Source organism: Cupressus sempervirens, chromosome 1, assembly GCF_028749045.1.
Source record: "Cupressus sempervirens isolate cs-2001-9-10 chromosome 1, ASM2874904v1, whole genome shotgun sequence".
NCBI classification, from domain to species: Eukaryota; Viridiplantae; Streptophyta; class Pinopsida; order Cupressales; family Cupressaceae; genus Cupressus; species Cupressus sempervirens.
The window spans coordinates 13,469,659-13,477,420 of record NC_143118.1 but is presented as its reverse complement, the minus strand read 5'-3'; the positions used below and the strand labels follow the sequence as shown (position 1 = coordinate 13,477,420).

Here is a 7,762-nt window from a genome sequence, read left to right as displayed (position 1 = left end):
AACCAGTGGTCATGTTCTGCATCCTTGCTGTGACCAACTTCCAAAAACATGGACAATCTAGTCGTACATAATGCATTTATGTGAGAACTTGTCTGTAGATCCATGTAATTGGTGTCGTCAAAAAACCTGAGGATGGGTTTACATCTCCACAAAATGCAACATCCCTGTTCATTGTCTCATAAAAGCCTTGGAAAATGTAGAGGCCCCAAAAAATCAATTTAAAAAACAATTCCTCTTCTTCGCAACTTCCTAGCGGTTGCCTACAATTGACAACATCCCCCAACAATTCATATAATCATCAACATGCTCTAGCGGGATACAACACTTCATATTATCTGCATTCACAAGTTGGATAAACTCTATAGGTGTACCAGCTAAACAACTCCAACGCAAATGTTTTTCTTCACATGACAAACAACGATAACACAAGCAACTGAACTCAAACCATGTCAAATTTGGCTTAGGAAAAAGGTGAAATTAAAATTGATTTTCTGATTCTACCTTTTGAGAGGGACGACTGCTATGCCCAATTTAAACTAAAATTAGAAGTTGCATATCATAATTCTATTTTTATTTGTTACAAATAAAAATCAAATTAGAAAACTCATATATTTGCATTTCCCAATTCCACCTCAATTCATGCTACCAAAGAGAACCTAACAAATAAATAAGAGAATTCCTTTGTAAAACCTAGACCCCTCTCATCAATTTCACGCTATTTTTGTAAAACCTAGACATCTCTCATCAATTTCACGCTATTTTTGTAAAACCTAGACTTTTCTCTTCAATTTCACGATATAAACCTGTCGCCAAAAGCGTTCTTGCCATTAAACAGATTTCATAAGCGTACTTCCCTAGGTATGCTACATAAACTCTCTCGAGGGCTTTTGTAGTCGGAGTATTTCACAGAGGAGCAGGAATCATGGCTACGACAATGATGATGATGTCCGGAGTATCGGGCATGAGCAAACTGAGGATTCTCACCACTTTTTTGAAGGTAAAAAACATTCTAACACATGATCAAAACCACTCAAATTTGTACAGATTTTTAAGCTTTGACGCATCAATAGAAGTGCAGTATAACGTTCGCTATAATCCTCGAATGACCACATTTTTGAAACCCCTGAGCACGTCCGCTCTGCCTAACTCTACTTATCAAGGGAACCGAATCAGCAGAATCCATGGTCACATAACTAACAGTGCGGCTGAAGAGGATTTGAGGATTTTGGCCAAAGAAGGGAAGTTTAAAGAAGCCATGGATGCTTTTACAAATATGGAAGTTAAAGGTACTCATTTAGATTCTTATTCTTATAACTGCGTGCTTCAATGTTGTGCGGATAACAAAGCTCTAGCTGAGGGCAAAAGGGTTATTGAGCATATTAATAGGACAGGGTTTAGGCCCGATGTTTCTGTAAATAACAGAATCCTTGAATTGTATGGCAAGTGCGGGAATATACAGGATGCACGACAGGTGTTTGACAAAATGTCTGAACGAGATTCTGCTTCCTGGAATTTTATGATTGCTGGGTATTCCTATAATGGGTTCGCCCAGGAGGCGATGCAGACTTTTGGACAGATGATAGAGAGTGGTTTTAGACCAGACGGGAATAGCTTTCTTGGGGTTCTTTGGGCATGTAGTAGACTGGGTTTGGTGGATGAGGGAAAGGGGTACTTGGAGTCTATGAGCAAGGACTATGGGCTGTTGTATTCAATGCAGCACTGTGTGTGTATGGTTGACATACTAGGTCGTTCTGGCCAGCTGGAGGAGGCAGAGGAGTTTATCAATAAGATGTCGAATAAACCGACAGCTTTGGTTTGGAATACCTTGCTGAATTTCTGCAAAAGCCACGGGAATGCAGAGATGGAGAAGCGGGTGGCCGACAAGGTTGCTCAATTGGATAACAATATGGCACCCGTGCCTGTATCGAACACAAGCAGTGCGGGTGCAAGATATGCTAACAGAGGAGCTGGAAATAATAGCCGAGACATGGGGGGAGACACTGATATCATGAAACCCCCAACGCCAAAGGCAAGTAATGTGCATGAGTATCGAGCAGGATCTTTGTCACATCCACAAAGAGACCAGATCTATTCAAAGTTGGATGATTTGAGTGGCAAGATGAAAGAAGCAGGGTACGTGCCTGACACAAGGTATGTGCTACATGATGTGGACGAGGCACAGAAAGAGATAGCTCTGATGCATCACAGTGAGAGGTTGGCAATAGCATTTGGACTTATCAGCACTCCTCCAGGAACAACACTGCGGATAATCAAGAACCTCCGAGTATGTGGTGATTGCCATAATGCCATCAAGATTATATCTAAAATTGTGCAGCGGGAACTTATAGTTAGAGATGCAAAACGTTTCCATCATTTCAAGGATGGGAAATGTTCATGTGGAGACTACTGGTGATGCAGAGAGAGTGGCTACTATCGACACACGTTGGTATTATGTTTCCAGCAATCCCTTTACATGAACAGTAGGTGGACATGAGTGTAGCTTCTTTACAAGTCTTATTTTGAGCATATTAGAATTTTGTTTCATATTACCAAGAAGCACTCATGATTTCTGGTAGTTGTCTTGGCGGATCAGGTATGGCATTAACGTGCTATGTAAGTTGTTATATAAATTTCTTAGCATTAATGCAAGTATTTATAAATACATGATTCTGGATGGGTATAACTTTCCTTGTACTTATTTTACATTTTGAATGGTTACAATCACGTGAATTAACAAGAGCTGTGCGAGCAGCTGGAGTCCCTGCCTACAATGAAGGTAGGGGGGAGGGAAGTGTGGGAGAAGGAAAAAGAATGTCCAGGTGGATGGACATTGAAGTATACAGATAACTTCCATTCTTGAACGCTTTTGTGCAGTCTTATATATAGATGGATGAGCATTGATTTAGTGTTATAATTAACATCAGGAAGGAAAAGAAACATGGAAGCTATATTGATAATTGTTTGAAATTTTTGGACATGAATGACTTTAAATTCTATGTTCTGGAAAGGTTATTTGATTATGATGGGAGTAAGGAGTAATTTTACCCTTTCTTTCAAATTATTTGTTTTCTATTTTATAATATCCTCTCCAACTGTGAGAGTGTCATCTATTGATGTTTGGGAAGCATTCTTGTTTTAAATTTTTTTATCAAAAGCATAGATAAAATGTTCTCATCAAATACGGAACTGTCCAGTTTGAAAACTCAAAATATATGGAGATCAGAGGATGCCTATTTTACTACACTATGTGAAAATTTAAAGATTAATAACTATTGACTATCTCTTGAATAGAACAAAAAAATCCAAAAAAAAAATGATAAACATTGCCAAAATAGAGGGAGTTGATCTTTAAATGCCATATACTAAATGACAGTTATAAAAAACAATCTTGTGAGCGGCAGACAAAGATAGTACTATTTTGTCATAAGAAGATATACAAGTGAGGCGAAATGATAGTTCAGAGTATTTTTTTGGTAATAATTTTGAGAAACCTAAGCTATCACAATCGATTTGGGACTTGGACATTCATATATATATATATATATTTTGGTAGGTTTATCACATAACGTGACAACATTAAAGGTATAAATTTTGGCGTTGAGGAACCGGGGCTTTTGACACATGGATTTTGAAAGTTGGGCCCAAGTCCAGTATTAAGGACATTTTTGGTTCACAGAAATCTGACTATAATTAATTAATTATTCTGTAGCCCAAGCTACTGTGATGGGAAATGATTTATAGAAATGTCCATTGATTTTTTTAGATTATGACTATATCATATCTCTTACTATGAATTAAAGTCTGATCAAAGCCTACTTAATCAAACAACAATTTTCCATAAATAATATTATGATTAAATATTGTAATGGAGAAAACTTGTGCAAGAAAAAACTATTGAAAAACCATGCCTACATGGTAAAATAGACATAAATCTTTTATTGAAGTGCTGAGATGATAAACTAAATTTACCCTAAATTTCCATTATCCTTCAAATAACAATATAGTTTTGACAAAGCTTAAAATAAGCATCAATATGTGCCATCCCAATGAGAATCCATAATAATCCAGTGATAGAAGACAATATCGATCTTCTCTAGGCAATAATAGGCCATCAAGTTCTATTGTTTTCTATTATCAAAACTAGTTTTAAAATTTGTTGGAGATCTTTGATTTTCTATGTTTTGGGTCCTCTTGTTTATGTTGATTGAACTTGCTTTATCTTGCAAAGTGTAGCAGAAGATTTCTAAATATTGGTAGTTCTTGGTAATGAATAGAAATGTCTATTAAGTGAAAAATATAATATATTATAACTGATTATATAAATCTAGATAATATGCAACATGTGAATGGCCATGCAATTTGTCTACTATTTTTGATATTCCTATTCTATTTTATACATTTTCTTGAGTGGACATACAGATTAATTAAGACTTAATGAGGAAATAATTTTACATGCCGCTTCAACATTTGACATGAAATCTGTAGTAGTCACAGACATTGTGAATTTGCACATCACTTCCTATCACTAGAGAGCCTCATTTCTCACAATACCCAGTTGATGTGAATCTACTTTACCTTTTAATAGGCCATGGTTCAACATTTGATATTGCTTCGATTTCCAATCTCTGTCAAGGTCATTATGTGAGGTTTTCACACCCATTTGCGGTTACATACAAATCACTTTGCTTTCACAATTCTTCCAGGCAAAAAAAATTCCCACTACTTAGAATGAAACTATATTACTTTGGGCAAGACTTAGCTTCAAATTTGTACTGTTAATCTAATTTTGGTTCTTTATCATTGACCCAAGACTTTGATTTTCTTAAATTGATCCGAGCTGGGTTAGAAAAGAAAACAATAGGAAAGGCAGAGCTAGGAAATGGAAGCCTGGAAAAGGAAACTTCCCTACGATTAAACTTTGGTCATAATTGTAATGATTTCTGCTTGCCCACTAGCCAAGAGGGGAAACAAACCTCGTGGATTTGGCCTAAATACAAGTATTTCAAACCATGAAAATAAAAACATGAGACACCTAAAGATAACAAAGCAACATAGAGCAAGAAATAATTTCACAACCTTGAAAAATGTTATTCACGAAATACTTACCTCAAACAAAATAGCTCAATTGTAAAATACCATGCTTGTAAGGATGCCGAAGCTAGTATACCCCTTTAAACGGTCTTACCAAATACTTTCTTGGCCTACAAGCAAAAATTATACAGTTTTATAAACATGCAAATTAATAATTTTCTTTTTACTTCTAAACTTTAACAGTCAACAACAAAAATTAGTGAAAGAAACTATTCAAAATAGTGGTAACATAACTCAAATCTAAGAAAACAACATAAAGCACAAGTAAATGGAGTGATATTTTTATTATTCAAGATAAATTTCCCTCATTATAATTAATATACCAAACTTTTCATATAAACTACACCTCATCCCATGCAAAGAATGTCTTCTCTACAAATGTTGGTCCTCTACAGGCATTACATGTTTCTAGAATATAATAGGAGACGCGTAACCTTCCTAAAAAAATGATAGTTGGTGTGCTCAAATATTTGAGATAATATTGGTGCAGGAAAAAGAAAAGACTGCCCAAAAAATAGCAAGAGCCGATAGAATAAAACTTGTTTACATATATGACGTCAAATAAATTTAATTTACCTTGCTAACTATAAAGTGCAATGGTATTATATAAGAAAAAATTGTTTTCAATGAACAAACTAATTCATTACAAGCAATCAAAAACTTTAGTCTCTTGCCTTACGATAGGGAATAATAAGGGTCACTCGTTAAGTTGTTTGTGTAAGAAGGCACAATTTAAGGTTTGTCATTTTCTTGTGACCCTTATGATCCAGCACATTTTAATTGTATTATGGCTGCTTCAATGTTTGATGGAAGCAAAACTCAAATCAATAGCTTTGTTGTTCTATACCAATGTGGAGCTTCAAAGTTATGTAAGTGTAGGGTTATTGTAAACCTAAAATCTTCAGTGTATTATAAATTGGTTTAATATTTTACTTGATAGAGGAAGCCTGAACTTAGGCCAAGATGACATATCTGTGCCTTTGTAAATCAATTCTAGTTTTTCGACATTGGTTCTTGCAAAACTTATGAAGTTGAAAGGTTCACCAATAGATTAAAAGTCAACTACTCTCCAGATTGCCCTGTTGAATGCATTTTTTTGTTTTTGGGTAACATTAGCTTTTATAATTGTTTATGCTACACTCCTGATCAATTGGTTTTTAGTAAAAGACAAGTGAGCACTATTCATAATGCAAAATGGTACCCTAAATATATATGGTGCTCAATTTTTTGAATTGCTTTGGGAAGTAAAGTTAAATAGGGCTCCATTATATAGAAGTAGTGAATGGTTGAAAGGATGATGCCAACTTACATATGTTTTTACAAATAACGTTTGTCTGGGGTCCCCAAATTATTTGCTATTAGTATTGTAAAAGTGAGAATTTGTTGAACATTACGCGTTGATTTACTTTCATGGTAACAATGGGTTTCAGGCAAAGACATTCAAAGGTCAGTTTGCAAACAAAACTCCTCTATGTAATAAATGATCAGAAATATTTTTCTTTTTTGAGTATTAATATAAGACTAATACAAATTTTATAAATCATATGTCACCTCAGAAATCCACTTTTTTTTACAAGTTACCTTCATATTATAAGTCAATTATGGAAGACCAAGAATCAGAGCTTTGAACTTCTCTTTCAGTTTTCATACAGGAATCAAACTTTCTCTAGAATAAAAATCAATTAAGCTTAACTCCTTTGACACTGTGCAAACCTTTTATTCAAATCTTACCATATTTATCTTTGAGTGAAAAAAGCTTGGAATCCATTGAAATACAAAATTCATTTAACAAACATTGATTTTTTACCCTATGAATTAACGATTTATATTTCTGCAATTTTGTTGCCCCTCTTAACTAAGGCTTCGTAATCAACATTGCCAATACCTTAAACCTGGTCTTGTAGTAAAACCATGAAATTCAATTAAGATCATGAGAGTTAGCCTCAGTTACTTGTCAACTTGACATAAAAGACTTTCACAATTGCAAACTGGATTCTGGCAGTATTGTTTTGTTCAACTTCTATGTAGTCTTAATAAATCTGAGTGCATGTTCTGATATTTCATTCATCAAGATTTCCTACGAGACCATACTTAAAAGGAATTGAGTTGTCCATGGTACATCCTTGCCTTCAATTAAATGTTCACCATTCTGTGACCTAAATTCTCCCATCAGGTTTAGTATGCTAGATTTACCATATTTAGTTAACCGTGTTTTATGAAACTTGAAATAATACATCGACTAGGGTTAGTCGTGCTAATGTTTACACGTGGCCTTGATCATTGCATCTATATTTTGACTCGAGAAATTAAATTGAACCCTCAAAGCTACGGATAGGAAGTTAACTCTTTACCTCCTTGTACCTTGGTCAATTTTTTTTGATTAATTGAAAGATACTGATAAAGGTGGATAACAAATGAATTTAGCATTGATGTGGTTGCGACGATGTGAAGTGCTCGAGGCTTTGATGCAATGGATGTGAGTCAATTGATATTGAAGTGCCCTAGTGTATGCATTAGGTTCTGAGATTTGTTGATGGAAGGACTAAGGTGATTGATATAAAAGAGTGAGTGTTGGATATGCAGTGATACTTTGTGATGATGGGTTTTCCAAAGTCATGGGATCCAAAGTGTGATAAACTAACCTAGGGTTGATGCCCTTTTGTATATCTGA

At 34.9% G+C, this 7,762-nt stretch overlaps 1 pseudogene across 1 annotated transcript; it reads left to right on the top strand.

Annotated features, from left to right (window-relative positions):
- The first annotated feature begins 697 nt into the window (after nt 1-697).
- On the top strand, nt 698-2,683 carry LOC149575921 (pentatricopeptide repeat-containing protein At4g30700 pseudogene; annotated as a pseudogene). Its single transcript, XR_016360272.1, has one exon. The product of XR_016360272.1 is annotated as a pentatricopeptide repeat-containing protein At4g30700 pseudogene (transcript).
- The last annotated feature ends 5,079 nt before the right edge of the window (nt 2,684-7,762 follow it).